Here is a 15,694-nt window from a genome sequence, read left to right as displayed (position 1 = left end):
CACAACCACTACAACGAATACTCCGACTATCTGTGGATTCCTCTCAACGTTCCCTTAGTGTTTATGAACAACGCCTCGTTTCTTCACACACAATACTTCCCAGGACGCCTCAGTCACACTCGCCACCTCTCGCACTCTCTCTACATAAGCTCTCCCTACCCACAATATCTAACTTCACACACACACACACACACACACACACACACACACACACACACACACACACACACACACTACCTTCCATCACTTCTGCACAATCCCGATTTTCATGTTAGCTTTGATCGCTCTTTTGTCACACCCCTCAACACATTGTCTTTCCACATCCCATATTCCTCCATCACAGAAAACTTTACTGTAACTGGCGTAGGGATCTTTTCCCTTTCTCGCTTTCCTATAAAATCCCCATAGCAGTATATACTCCCCATACTGCATAGCATTTTCATGGAATTTTTGTTTTCCTCGTCTGTTGTTGAGCCGGAGGGAGTGGTGGTTGAGGAGGAGCCTCTTGTTTTACTATCCTGCTTCCACCGCAAATCGGATTACGACCGCAGATAACCTCGTCACGGACCATCAGGTCTTCCTGTTATCTGTCCTTCCCATATGCATCTAAGTAACCACACATCCGCGACACACTAACCACTTCATAACCCAACCATCACAACAACATCCTCCCATCCCACACTGAACATCCGCACCTCAACCTCAACATCGCGCCTCCCCCCTTCCTCACACATCCTCTTCCTCAGCCTCACATCGCGCCTCCCCGCTTCCTCACACATCCGCACCTCAACCTCAACATCGCGCCTCCCCCCTTCCTCACACATCCTCTTCCTCAGCCTCACATCGCGCCTTCCCCCTTCCTCACACATCCGCACCTCAACCTCAACATCGCGCCTCCCCCCTTCCTCACACATCCTCTTCCTCAGCCTCACATCGCGCCTTCCCCCTTCCTCACACATCCGCACCTCAACCTCACATCGCGCCTCCCTCCTTCCTCACACATCCTCTTCCTCAGCCTGGATCCAGGAGGAGTTATACCATTAAGTCATCATTTGTTTATTACCGTCCATAAAGTCGACCTACAGCCTTGCTCGGCGGTCTCTCCCGCCCATAAAAGCGAGCGTATATCTCTTATACTTTTTCTCTAACCGGGTTTTACAGAACCCCTTCGAGGCATCACTGTGAAAAGAGAAAACCTGATTAACGCCTAACTCGCCTCCAACTAGTTTGGTGCTTGCAAAAAACTTCTGATTTCTAACTGGAACACTTCGGCCACCTTCTCCTCCATCTATATCTCTTCCCCACCCCCCCAAAAAAAAAGAGTTAGTCGTACACTGGAGGCTCCTTCCGTCAAGAAGTACTTTCATTCGTTACGATGGAACTGCTCGCTTCATACTTCCCCCAGCACTTTGTATCTATTATTCACTGTCGTTGTTCTGCTTGAAGCTCCGGCCGGAGCTGTGAGCGTCCTGGTGAGACGCCAAACAGAATATAAACTGCTGGGTAAATTTCATCAGCTTGGAATGAATGAAGAAAATCTGCAGTTATATCTGGGGATATATATATATATATATATATATATATATATATATATATATATATATATATATATATATATATATATATATATATATATACTTTTTCCTTGAGTTCAGCTCGAGGAAAATATGTAGGCAGAAATCTGCACTACTCACACGGACCATCTTTGTCTCAAAATGATGGAGAGGACTTCTGGTGTTCCAAGCAGTATTGGCAATATCGCAACCTTTTCTGTTCTTATTGTACCTCTTCACTGCATATTGTAAGAGTGAAGGAAGGGAAAATATGACGAAGATCCATGAGGGGAAGATGATGAGGAGGGGGATATGGATGGGGGACGCGGACCTGAAGGGAAGAAAATACGTAGCATAAGGGAAAGGAGAAAGAAAAAGATTGAGGTGGACGAAGTTTAAAGAACGAGGAGCTGGAGACACATGGTGGGGATGAAGGAGACATAGAGAAAATGTATTGTTGGTGACGAAGAAAAGATGGATGTGAGAAAACGAGAGACTGAGATTGAAAGATCTAGAAATAGGTAATACTATTACCGAAGCGTCAATCATCTATCTTAGACATTATCTAATAATCTTTCATTGGGACAACTTTTTTTTTTTGAGGGAAAAGAAAAAAAGGTGTTTAGAACGAGAACTATAAACGAGAACTCTATTTTCATCCATCAGTATTAATGGGGAAGATTATCATTTGACAGACCATTCCCAGTAATGGAAACTCATCATTTCAATGATACTTAATGTGTCGTACTTCATTAGCGTGTGTTGGAGGAACTGTATTTAGCAATACGATGATGCTGTGTGATGTCCAGAACACTCTACTGTAATCATGCTGAAAGCTAAAGCTTACGTGGGATGTGGAAGCATTATACTGATGCTCTCTATACACACACCTGCATCATGCTAATGCCAGCATTTTGCGTTCATTGAGTAATGAGTTTGCATTGCCTCTCCCTCGATGCGTGTTGCTGGCACCTGATCTAGAAACTTTTATGTGACATATCAACAACGTTGATAGATTGTAATGTAAACCAAACAAGATTTTGCATATTAGGAGAAAGCGTTACGGGTTGGCAACTCACTATAATGTATATTCACTGAGGCAGTGTGGCATTGTACTGATATAACAGCTAATTTTACGTGGATGGTAAGGCTTAAACCTCTACAGAGCATCATTAGGCACATGGAGAGTTCATCAGAGGCTTTTTTTTTTTTTTATTTACGTATAATAATCAAAGATCATTTGCACAAATATCAATATAAGTTTGGATAATATTTGCACGGAGAGTTGAGAGTGTCAGCCATTTTCAATTGAAGTAAAACTTGCCTCTTAAGAGGAGCCACTGCTAGCGTGAAGAACATCCATAAGGTAAAAGGTTTCCGCAAGTTTGGCCGTGGAAGGGAAGAAGCAGATATCAAATCAGCCAATCCTTGAGTCGCCAACCCTCACGCATTATTTGTGACACGCAGTGTCGTGCTGATGTTGTGTGGCCTAGCCAGAAAATACACGCGAGCGACCAAGTTTCAAACGAAGCCAAGGGCTGTAGATCAGGAAATGAAGCAGGCGATCGAACGATTGAGGTCAGATGCAGGTGACGTTTGATAGATCCAGGATGTACGGGTCAGAAACAACCGGTGGTCAGGTCGTAAAATGAACATAGGATGAATTGATAGGAGAAGACCCGTCGGTCTCTGATAAGGTTATCTGCTGGAGGACGAAGATACGATCCTACATTATCATAATCTACGTAGAAAGAGATATGACAGAAATGTGAAATGTTCCTTCCCACCCACAACTCCCTCTGAAACATAAGCCAACAGGATAATACCTATGAATGAGCACCACACTGTTACGAAGACAGTAGACTAACATGCAAAAATCATAGGACCGGATAAATGGGAAATATATTCTGATCTAACATCATCCGCCGGATATTCTGGAGAGAGGGTTTATTGACGAAGCCTCTGATCCGAAAATGATATATTGACTCGAACAGACATAACCAGTGATTCAGTGATAATTGATAACTGATAATTGTTCAACTTTGATAACACACCTAATGGCGCTCGGTTCCTTTAGGTTATAGTTTACTTCAAAACCCTACTGATGAAGTCAGGAAGAGAGGGAGGAGTGGCCACCAAGAATTATGGTCATAACTGATAATTGTTCAACCATAACAACACCTAATGACGCTCGATTCCTCTAGGTTATAGTTTACTTAAAAACTCTATTGATGAAGTCAGGGAAAGAGGGAGGAGTGGCCACTAAAAATTATGGTCAATGTGAGTTTGGGGGTCAGTTCTTGGGATGTTTCTCAGTGGGAGAGTTTAAGTCGGTAAGTCGTGTTCAGAAAATTGCATGTCAAGATCTTAGCCATCCGTAGTTAAGCATTGAAGTCCTTAATACTAACACTAGATGTATATAAACTTAGAGAGTCATGGACTATCGGTTTATATACAGTAAGGAAAGCCAGATATTATGGCAATAAATGGGACCTGAAGGTAACAGTTTATTGGTGATGTAAATGATGATGGGATGTACCAAGCTTCCGTAAAGTACACTACATTTAAGTTACAAAGCAGAGCTCTACTCCCTTCCAATGAGAGCTGAAATGCAAACAAAATAGCTGAGACTGATGTTTACATGAGTTTACACGACAAAAACAGACAATAGGCCTGATTGGCCTACAATTGGGTTGCCTGGTAAAAAAAGAAAAAAAAAAAGCAAGATTTTAACTTGACAAGAAAATGTAATTCCGCTCAGCAGACTTTTAAGCGATCACCGACTCCTCGCTGCGTCGCATTAGCTTTCTAGTGTCCCCGTTGCCGCTGTCGCTTATACGTTTTTTTCTGAATTACTTTAGGAAAAGAATAGAATAAGTGTTGGAGTGGCACATTCGGCCCGCTAAATCCTGCTTTGAAAATCACAATATTCTGTCGAAGAAATGAAGTCTCAAATACACACCTATTGTGAGGGACTTAAAACTCGATATTCAAATGGCGACCACAAGGGAAGCATAGTAATTGATCTGATGTGGGACTGTTAGTTAAATCAAATAATTCGTGACCCGCTGGGAGGTAATGATATTTCATTTTCGGTCTCTGTCATGAATAGGGGCTTAATCAACCTCTGTCATGTCAGTGAAAAGTCAAATAACAAAGACCATAATATCATTCAACTCTGCGTTACCTTTACGATATAACAGAAAATTATACGATGGGATACTGTGTTTTATATACGCCAGTAAGTCTTGACATAATATGTCTACCTATAAGGAATGTAGTGTAGTTCAAAGGCCAAGGACAGCAATCAAACTGTCGGACAGAAAACCAGATTGAAAATAAGATGAGGAAAAGAGACCAGGCAAAAACAATGTATCTTTCTTATATATATATATATATATATATATATATATATATATATATATATATATATATATATATATATATATATATATCCCTGGAGATAAGGGAGAAAGAATACTTCCCACGTATTCCCTGCGTATCGTAGAAGGCGACTAAAAGGGGAGGGAGCGAGGGGCTGGAAATCCTCCCCTCCCATTTCTAATTTTCCAAAAGAAGGAACAGAGAAAAGGGCAAAGTGAGGACATTTCCTCTAAGGCTCAGTCCTCTGATCTTAACGCCACCTCGCTAATGCGGGAAATGGCGAATATGTATGAAAAAAAAAATATATATATATATGAATATATATATATATCATACTAACCTCCAACAGCCAGGATCGAACCCGGGTTCCCTGCGTAGGAGGCGGGAGCATTATGGCTAGGCTATGATCACTTCTGAAACGGAAACGACTATTCGATTACTTATGTAATCCAATACCCTTCGTCCCACGTTGGTGAGCAACGGGATCTCCACAGGTCATCTTCCATAGGCTCACACAACTAGCAGATAGCATTTTACAGAACCTGTGCACTATATACATATATATATATATATATATATATATATATATATATATATATATATATATATATATATATATATATATTGCAATAGGTCACAGTGGTGAGCGTGATATAGCATTTGCTGATAACCACAAGGGAAATGAAACACAATAAGTTCCCAAGTGCACTTTCGTGTAATGATTACATCATGTAGGATGCAAGAATGAGATAGAAGACGTAGAACAGTCAGTTCATATACAAGGAAGAGACGTAACTAAGACGCCTTTGGTAAACAAGTTCGGGTATGACAGGCATCATGCCTGTCATATAATTTCATCATGTGGACAGGAGAGGGAACTGTTTACAGACTTTGCCTACGACAAAGCTATCCAGTTAGTATAGACCTACACTTATATTAATTTTACAATTCTTTGTGTCTTTGATAATAGAAGATTCAATGACATTTCTCGTGGTAAAGGAATTACGGTTGTAGAAGGAGGAGGAGGAAGAGGAGAATGATACAAACGGGCCATCCATCTACTGCTCATTTAAAACTATAGTTATTGGAAGTTTATCTCCAAGACAGCAGAGGCAAGTGTATGGTAATGACACAAGTAGTTATGGCCTTAGCCTCCTCTTGGCGGTATGACAACGGTAAAGCAGTATTGGATTAGCTCTCATGCATATCACCAGGCAGTAAGGAGATCTACCTTGCCAATATCAAACAATTAAAACGACAAGGATCGTTTAACCATTCTGTCCACAAAGCCACATCAGTAAGTGAAGCCCTGACGACAACCATTGCTAGGCATTTATAATGTCCTAAAGACTTATAAATTCACAGATATAGAGAGAGTCAGGAGTGAGGTAAAGACATCCTGCTATTGATGGACTGTTCTATGTCTATTCCGATCGACTGATCAATCTCACACAGCTTTCTTTTCGCTGACGAGTCTAAGGCTTTGCCATGTGTGACCTTGGCTCTGTGAAAAATATGACTGGAGATCTTCAGCAACTGGAATTGACTGAGGAAAGACATCAACAAGGATATTGCCAAAGTTACTGGACCTTTTGTCTTATCTAAACTTTTATGAAAGTTGTGAATCAGAAGGAAATCAAGAACAGTGATGAGAAATCTGTTATCCTCAGGGCAGACAGAGATCTGTTTGATCGTTTGCTAGTCGCAGTATTCGCTCCAGATGTTCAAGAGAAAAGTTGTTCTAAGTTCCGAGTCTTCTCACAAGTCACTTGCACCGGTGCACGATTCAGGAGGATACCTAGAGGCGTTATTATTTCCTCATGTCTGCAAGAGGCACAAGCACAAAAAGTTCGTCTATACTATGGCTATTAACTTCATGATCTATTATATCCGAGAGATGAAAATTATTTTTGAGATATGTATGAAGAGAGAGAGAGAGAGAGAGAGAGAGAGAGAGAGAGATCATAATCTTCTGAAGCATGAACACTGAACCGACTAGCGAGAAGTGAACGTTTAGTGAAACTTAAAAACCAAGAAGAAGAAATCCAGGTAGGCTCTCGCGCTTTCGAGTGATCCCTGGTGATGGATTATCCAAGAACGACTCAATGTAGTCCAAAGTCTTGTCCATGGCTGGAACATTGACATATTCTTTTTTTATGTGTCTTGATAAAGAATCCGATGATAAAGAGACTTGCATAAGACCTCTACATGCTGAATGTATTGTATCAGAGCAGACACACACTGCAGGTCAGTCATGGGTTGAAAGTACTGGTGTTCTCCGTCATTCCTCGTTCAAACCTCTCCCTCTTGTGAGCCAGATTATGACTCTCCATGTGTCCAGCTGGCAGCTGTGTCATTGTCTCGTGGTACACATAGTCCTCACCCCTCTTTAGGCCTCCCTTTATGGGTCCCTGTCATAGAAAAATCTATCTTCGCTTTTCTTTTGATTTTTACTTGAGTTTTCTTATAAAAAAAAAGGAGATTAGTTATACAGTGCATCTTTAAGTGAGAATTGCGCAGGATATGTGTATAAGTGCCAACACAGGCGAGATGGAATGGTTGGGCCCCAAACTACAGGCGAAATGGCACGACCCCAAAAAAGGTGCCCAGGCTAAGACTAAGCTCTTCGGGAGAACTGTGAGGATTACCATAAGAAACACACTGCCGTCAGGGACGACTGGCTGTGGGCAAATAGATGGAGCGTCCTTTTACCAGAGTCTACTGAAAGATAAGTGGATACACCACTATATATATATCCTTCTTCCAGGCACCGCAGTAGGAAGGGAATCAATGGCTTTTGTGCAACTTTGGAAATCACTGTCTTACATTCATACCAGAGGAGGATACGATGTAGAGCTAAAGCTGGTACACACTTCCTTCAGCTACCTAACAATGGTACACACTTCCTTCAGCTACCTAACAATGGTACACACTTCCTTCAGCTACCTAACAATGGTACACACTGTCTTCAGCTACCTAACAATGGTACACACTTCCTTCAGCTACCTAACAATGGTACACACTGTCTTCAGCTACCTAACAATGGTACACACTGTCTTCAGCTACCTAACAATGGTACACACTTCCTTCAGCTACCTAACAATGGTACACACTGTCTTCAGCTACCTAACAATGGTACACACTGTCTTCAGCTACCTAACAATGGTACACACTGTCTTCAGCTACCTAACAATGGTACACACTGTCTTCAGCTACCTAACAATGGTACACACTGTCTTCAGCTACCTAACAATGGTAAACACTGTCTTCAGCTACCTAACAATGGTACACACTGTCTTCAGCTACCTAACAATGGTAAACACTGTCTTCAGCTACCTAACAATGGTACACACTTCCTTCAGCTACCTAACAATGGTACACACTGCCTTCAGCTACCGCAACAAGGTGCTGCAAAGGCTCTTATCTTTTCCGTCCATTGCCGAGCCAAAATTGTTCCTTCCCCTGTCCGCTAATATGAGAGTTTTAAGCATCGCCTTGTTCGCCCCTCCCACCTGATTTGCATTATGGACGAGAGCACTATACCCTCCTACTTGATTTTACATTATGGAGTAGTATAGGCAGTTTACACACACAGTCGACTGGCAAAATTTTCAAGATGATAATCTTTGACCCACACGGTTCACAAATGATCCCAAACTCCGGCATCAGAGACTTCCGTGATTTGCGACCTGTGGACGTAAGAGAGTGGTAGTGTAGGCAATAAATTCTTCGTTGATGGCTCTGCCGACCGCATCACTGGGACCGATGAGCGGGATGGAAATCCAAATAAAACCGATGCTAACTTCTGATGCAAGCGATTAAAACTTTCGAGTCGGCTGGAGCATCATAGGGACGAGTGGCGCAACAAGTCTGCGTTATCGGATAACAGTTGCTGCATTTATTGTCAGGCTTAAATGTTCGCTCATCAAGCGCTGTCGCTCTGTCATTTACGTTTAGTGTAAGTTTTTTTTTTTTTCGCTGGGAAAGATGGAATAGACGTGGCGTGTTGATTGGGAATTAACCATACGGTATTGTGGGCTGTAGAACTTGAAAGCCTTTCGCTTGTCGTGCAATCTTATCAAAAGATTTCTTATGGAAAATATAATCATAGTACAAGTGTATATATATATATATATATATATATACGTTTGCGAGGTAGCGCAAGGAAACAGACGAAAGAAATGGCCCAACCCCCCCCCCCCCCCCCATACACATGTACATACACACGTCCACACACGCAAATATACATACCTACACAGCTTTCCATGGTTTACCCCGGACGCTTCACATGCCTTGATTCAATCCACTGACAGCACGTCAACCCCTGTATACCACATCGCTCCAATTCACTCTATTCCTTGCCCTCCTTTCACCCTCCTGCATGTTCAGGCCCCGATCACACAAAATCCTTTTCACTCCATCTTTCCACCTCCAATTTGGTCTCCCTCTTCTCCTCGTTCCCTCCACCTCCGACACATATATCCTCTTGGTCAATCTTTCCTCACTCATTCTCTCCATGTGCCCAAACCATTTCAAAACACCCTCTTCTGCTCTCTCAACCACGCTCTTTTTATTTCCACACATCTCTCTTACCCTTACGTTACTTACTCGATCAAACCACCTCACACCACACATTGTCCTCAAACATCTCATTTCCAGCACATCCATCCTCCTGCGAACAACTCTATCCATAGCCCACGCCTCGCAACCATACAACATTGTTGGAACCACTATTCCTTCAAACATACCCATTTTTGCTTTCCGGGATAATGTTCTCGACTTCCACACATTTTTCAAGGCTCCCAAAATTTTCGCCCCCTCCCCCACCCTATGATCCACTTCCGCTTCCATGGTTCCATCCGCTGACAGATCCACTCCCAGATATCTAAAACACTTCACTTCCTCCAGTTTTTCTCCATTCAAACTCACCTCCCAATTGACTTGACCCTCAACCCTACTGTACCTAATAACCTTGCTCTTATTCACATTTACTCTTAACTTTCTTCTTCCACACACTTTACCAAACTCCGTCACCAGCTTCTGCAGTTTCTCACATGAATCCGCCACCAGCGCTGTATCATCAGCGAACAACAACTGACTCACTTCCCAAGCTCTCTCATCCCCAACAGACTTCATACTTGCCCCTCTTTCCAAGACTCTTGCATTTACCTCCCTAACAACCCCATCCATAAACAAATTAAACAACCATGGAGACATCACACACCCCTGCCGCAAACCTACATTCACTGAGAACCAATCACTTTCCTCTCTTCCTACACGTACACATGCCTATATATATATATATTTCATCTATTTTTCTCTGGTATGAAGTGTCCTGTCGATGAAATTGATTTATTCATATAAATTTCAGCCAAATCATTAACATTCATTGTAGTCCAACTAATAACCTAACCCAGAACGATTCCTGTGGGAATAAACACTAACCCCTACTCCAGTACTCCATAACTGATAAGAATAAAGACAGAAGACGATCAGATAAATAGGTTTATGAAATATTACGCCGTAGTGTTTATCAGATCTGAAACAAGGGCTTTCTAACTAAGGTCAAAAATATTTTGTATTTGAAAAAAATGAAACACGGCTCGAGACATCTTATTCACGATGGGAATAACTAGCAGACACATTCCCTATTTTTGTTTGACTAGAATAACTCCCACTTACGGTGATTCTTCCCCTCAATAAATCGATAGACAGCCATGTAGATTGACCTCGCACATATATGTCACCGCCTATTTACGAGACATATGAAAATGAAAAAGAAAATATATCGGAAACGAATCTTTAATCTTCTTTTAAAAGAATAACGTCCTCGTCTGGGGGAAAAGATGATAGAAAGGTGTGTTGCTTCTCATTCTCATGCAGCACCTTTCCCTTTCCCCTAACATTGAACACAGGGATCGATAACTCCCACTAAAATATTCATGGCGCTTTCATTCTATTTCTGAATCCGAGACCACGAAAAGCCACAATATATATATATATATATATATATATATATATATATATATATATATATATATATATATATATATATATATATATATATATTTCCATACTATTCGCCATTTCCCGCGTTAACGAGGTAGCGTTAAGAACAGAGGACTGAGCGTTTGAGGGAATATCCTCACTTGGCCCCCTTCTCTGTTCCTTCTTTTGGAAAATTTATATATATATATATATTTATATAAATCTCTGGAGCGTATTTTGATGTGATGTCCCTCTTTTCAGTGATCGTGTAGACCGGCCTTGCAATACTTATTAGTCCACGGCACACGTGTCTGTTTCATGTTAGTATCGGAATTCAATAATCAATCGGTCTATAATGCCTAAACTTTGCATAGTGTGGGATCAAAGGGGCGGAGGAGATAACACACACCCGCAGCTTGAGAGAGAGAGAGAGAGAGAGAGAGAGAGAGAGAGAGAGAGAGAGAGAGAGAGAGAGAGAGAGATGTGTGTAAGTCGCTCTTTCTCTCCTCCCCAGATCATTTCAGAAGGTTTTTTTTTGTTCTTCAGCATCTTGAAAGGTGAAGCTTATAAGAGATTCGATAACATACTTTCCAACCAAATCAGAAATGATCCAGCCCATCAAGTGATCGTAGGAGAACCCTAAGAGATACTCACTCTCCAAGCAAGCTCGAGGTCGCGATTCATCTTCGACAACTACAAGGTCGATCTCGTCTTCCTAAAGCAGAAGCGGGCCCTCGGGACACGGTATACAGAACCCCTTAGGTGTGACGGTGCGTGTCAGATGAAGTGACGTAGTGTGACGGAACTTACAGGAGGTAAACAACTTTCCTAACACCCACTTAACCCTGACAGGCGCACGGCTGTTTACAATCTGACTAGAGAAAGTATAATGCATAGTCATGAAACTTGAAGGTGAATCAGTTCTTTGGTGAAACTCGATATTGAGTTATTGAGTTATAGGATGATGAAGATGACTGGATGTTTCACATGAAGACGATAGGAAAATCGTGATCTCTCACGATACAATCAGAAGGAGAAAGGAAAGTAGATAGATAAGAGGTACTATCTCATTGTTCAGTTTCTGCTTCGCTAGATGCGTTAGAATATGAGGAACGTCTTTGGATCTAAAAGTCCAATGAAACATATTTCAAGAGAGTGAGGGAGAGAGAGATAAGAGGCCCCAGACAGTGAAAATCATCACCAGAACTGAGTTGTGGAAATTGTGAGATGCAGCGACGCATGTGGTTCAGAGATATGTACCCACGGCGTAAAGAATTCTGACGAGTACTCACTCTGGCGCACACACAAGGACCCGGACGGAGCCAGACGATCCATCCGCGCAGGTACGTTCAGCACCCGAGCTTCATCAAATTGTTATGAATCGATTTCGTATCACACGATTTACTGCCCTTTTCTCGATTCTCCATCATATATATATATATATATATATATATATATATATATATATATATATATATATATATATATATAGAGAGAGAGAGAGAGAGAGAGAGAGAGAGAGAGAGAGAGAGACGACCACTATACTCCTATGTGTGTCTATTCACCAAAGTTCCGTCAAGGGACTAAAAGGAAAGAAATGGTGATTCATCATTAGAACTACTATCAACTACTCTAAACACTTCATATACTTCCAACGCCGTCTCGAAAAGAGAGCAACATTATATGTACAGAAACAAATGGAAAAGAAAGTTGACTTTCCATGACTTTCCACCTTAAAGAGATATTTTGGAGACGTGTTTACTCCGTCGTACATCAAGATGTTCCTCAAACACTCTTCTCCAGGTAGCAACGTCATTTCCCGTGTCCGCTCACCCAGCCACGCTCACAACTCCCTCAGAAAGTATGATTCTTCATCCTTCGTCTTCCTCAAAATTCACTGACGAAGAAGATCTTCCTCTAAATTCCCTAGCTAAGAATATCTTCCTCTGAATTCCCTAATAAAAAAGATCATCCTCTAAATTCCCTAATAAAGAATATCTTCCTCTAAATTCCCTAGTAAAGATATCTTCCTCTAAATTCCCTAATAAAGAATATCTTCCTCTAAATTCCCTAATGAAAATACCTCCCTCTAAATTCCCTAATAAAGAATGTCTTCCTCTAAATCCCCTAGTAAAGATATCTTCCTCTAAATTCCCTAATAAAGAATATCTTGTAAATTCCCTAGATATTCCTCTAATTTCCCTCGTAGAAATATACACTAAATCATTCATTCGTTCTTTTGACCTACGTTCTTCCCATATACCACTGCAATATATGGACCGCATCCAACTCTTCGTAAGAGACCTGGAATTTCTTGTCATAAGATTCGTTTACGTTGCCTTATTAACGGCGTGTTTACAGGAGAGGAGGAAGAGGCGAGACAGGAGGAAGTGATGGTGTGATATGGAAGAGAAGGTTGAAGCGTGTGCAAGTGTATGGCGTACGTTTATCTTTGATGCATGAGGGTAATATTCTGGAAGCGTGTTTTTCGGTGCCTTATCTACATTACATCCGGCAGACTGGGGATATGGGCGTAGCTATCTATGGCTAGAATACAGTTTCTCTCTCTCTCTCTCTCTCTCTCTCTCTCTCTCTCTCTCTCTCTCTCTCTCTCTCTCCACTAATTACATTTCCGGGAGCATTCCTTCTAATGATTATCCGCTACGGTATATCTTGTCATCAGTTATCATGAGCATTTACAACGTACTTCTAATCTCTTTTCTAGATTCAAGGACTGGAGAAAGAGAGAGAGAGAGAGAGAGAGAGAGAGAGAGAGAGAGAGAGAGAGAGAGAGAGAGAGAGAGAGAGAGAGAGAGACGCTGATCTGACCTTATGTTTCACATCTCTGAGACTATCATCACATGAGACACATTATGAAAAGGACAAGTTTCTGTACTGGGCGTCGTTTTAAAGAAAGTAAGGAAGGAATATATATGAAGAACAGAAGGCTAGATGATTGAATAGAGTTTATATTCTTATCACGGAAGATTGTTAAAGGAACATCTTGAATATCTCGCTCGAATCAGCCACCAGAGATGTATCATCGGCGAACAACTGACTCACTTCCCAGGCCCTCTCATCCCTAGCAGACTGCATACTGCATTCTTAGGGGGAATGAACGAGGAACAATATTAATCCTATTCCCTATTATTTTTCACGATTAGCCTTTCTCGATGTAAATATGTCAGTGGACTGTTGATGTGGAGAACAAAAGAGCTGACTGAGGGACTAGTTTTTATGAGCCTTTTGCTCTTAATAGAGAATTGTATTCGAAAACTCCTTCCCTATACAAGGTCGAAGTTGCTGAGGATATGAGTTCACTAGTGACAAGCATAACAAAAATAGATAAAAGATCATTCACATTTTGGCCGGGATCCTCCGCCCTTCTTTATCTAGCGATGCAGAGTTTATGCACCGCGCCACGTGAAGTTTCCTCCAGTCGAATTCGATCGTACGATAGACTATCCAAGAATATCTCTCGGACATATGCACATTGTTGAAAGGATGCTCTTGATAGGCCTCGTGAGTAGCGAGAGCAAAGCCCTCGGAAAAGACTGTTATTCAAAGACTTAGAAAAACATATTACTAGACGAACGTAATTTTAGAACTTATGGAAAGCGAGGATGACCTTTAGCTTCTAAGTCCTTAGTACCTAGCTAGGAATACTCGAAAAAAGATATTGATTCACTGAAATCTCTCATGGTGGACAAAGACAAATAATGTATCACCAGACGAACGTAATTTTGGAACTAATGGTGAGCAAAGAGGATTAGTAGTAGCCCTCTGAGTCCATAATACCTAGCTAGGAATACTCGAACAAGATACTGATTCACTAAAATCTCTCTCTATCCTAGGGCTAAGGAGATACCATAGCTTAGAGAGAAACCGTAAGCTAACCAACAAATCTCAACTTTACCCCGCCAAAGAAGCTTAGATACTCCCAAGGGAAAAAGACAAATACCTTTCCAGCATTTCCAGCCGAGCAAGATCATCCGGAAAACGGTGAACAGAGCACAATGGAATCTAGTGGCTTCCCCCGTAGTAAACAAGTCTTCCTTGTGTTACAAAAGAAAAGATGATAGAAATTCCTCGATTCACAATTATCACAAACGATCCTGAATTCACCTCTCAGTCTTTCGACATGGGCTGGTTCTTAGATATGTGTGTGAGTGACCGTCCTAGATACGTACATTAATGAATATTACCATCAAGAGAGAGAGAAAAAAGAAGAAACAACCATTCACGAACACTGTGAAGCAAATGGTTCAGAACTCATGGCTTTAAGAGTGGCTAAGGCGTCACGTCACCGGCGTCCCGAGGGGTTTACCCTGAGGCTGCAACACTCCCCCTTGTTCCCTGAAGATGGTTCACTGAACAGGAACGTTAGGAATGAAGTGGTCTCGTTGTTTGAAGCTTCTTCTTCCACCTTCAGCCACTCATAGTGAAACAAACCCGAGCTCATCTTTCCCCCGTACAGAAATAGGAGGGTTCTTAGGCATGTGGCAAGTCTAGATATTTAGAATGATTAACATTATTCTCAAGAGAAAAGGAAACTGCCATCCACAATATAGTGAGTTTCCTTCATTACAGTACCACTTTTGACACCTATGGACATTAATTATAGATCCTCTCTCTACATAATTTCCAGAGGTCAGCTGCCTCATTAATAAGTTATAAAACCGTTGATCACATCCCTTCCTCTTAGACAGTAAGTTGCATTATTCAACATAGTGCCAGACAGTTTCTACCTGGAACAGTCATTAGAAAGA

The sequence above is a fragment of the Panulirus ornatus genome, chromosome 4 (assembly GCF_036320965.1).
Source record: "Panulirus ornatus isolate Po-2019 chromosome 4, ASM3632096v1, whole genome shotgun sequence".
Taxonomy (NCBI): domain Eukaryota; kingdom Metazoa; phylum Arthropoda; class Malacostraca; order Decapoda; family Palinuridae; genus Panulirus; species Panulirus ornatus.
The sequence above is the reverse complement of the archived record's forward strand: the minus strand, read 5'-3'. Positions refer to the sequence as shown.